The sequence below is a fragment of the Sinocyclocheilus anshuiensis genome, unplaced genomic scaffold, assembly GCF_001515605.1.
Source record: "Sinocyclocheilus anshuiensis isolate Anshui unplaced genomic scaffold, SAMN03320099.WGS_v1.1 scaffold1754, whole genome shotgun sequence".
In the NCBI taxonomy this organism is placed as follows: Eukaryota; Metazoa; Chordata; class Actinopteri; order Cypriniformes; family Cyprinidae; genus Sinocyclocheilus; species Sinocyclocheilus anshuiensis.
In genome coordinates, this window is record NW_015546144.1 from 32,346 (window position 1) to 32,881 (window position 536).

Below are 536 nucleotides of genomic sequence, written 5' to 3' on the forward strand. Positions count from 1 at the left end.
CTGGATTCGTCTGAAAGAAGAAAGTCATATACACCTAGGATGCCTCGAGGGTGAGTAAAACACAGTCTAATTTAAATTTTTGGGTGAACTAACCCTTTAAGACTGATTATTACAATTCCATGCTATATTGTTTTAATTATTTAAAAAACAAATCACTAGAATCAAACATTTTAAGCAAGTGAGCTATAATTAATAATTACAGTTATGTTAAATGCATATTATTCAAATTCTATACTGTTTTGTCACACAAACAAATGACTTTAAATGATTAAGTGAAAAAATCACATTAAATGATTAAGTGATAAATGATAAAGTGAATGTAGGCATTATAAGTATGATATATATGTGTGTGTGTATATATATATATATATATATATTAGTGCTGTCAAACAATTAATATTTTTGATTGTTTTAATTTAATAGTAACAATTATGCTATGGCATATTATCAAAATTACATATTATACTGGCCTCACAATATAAAGTATGTGAAATAGTACATTTTTATTTAACATTTTTAATATATATATATATATA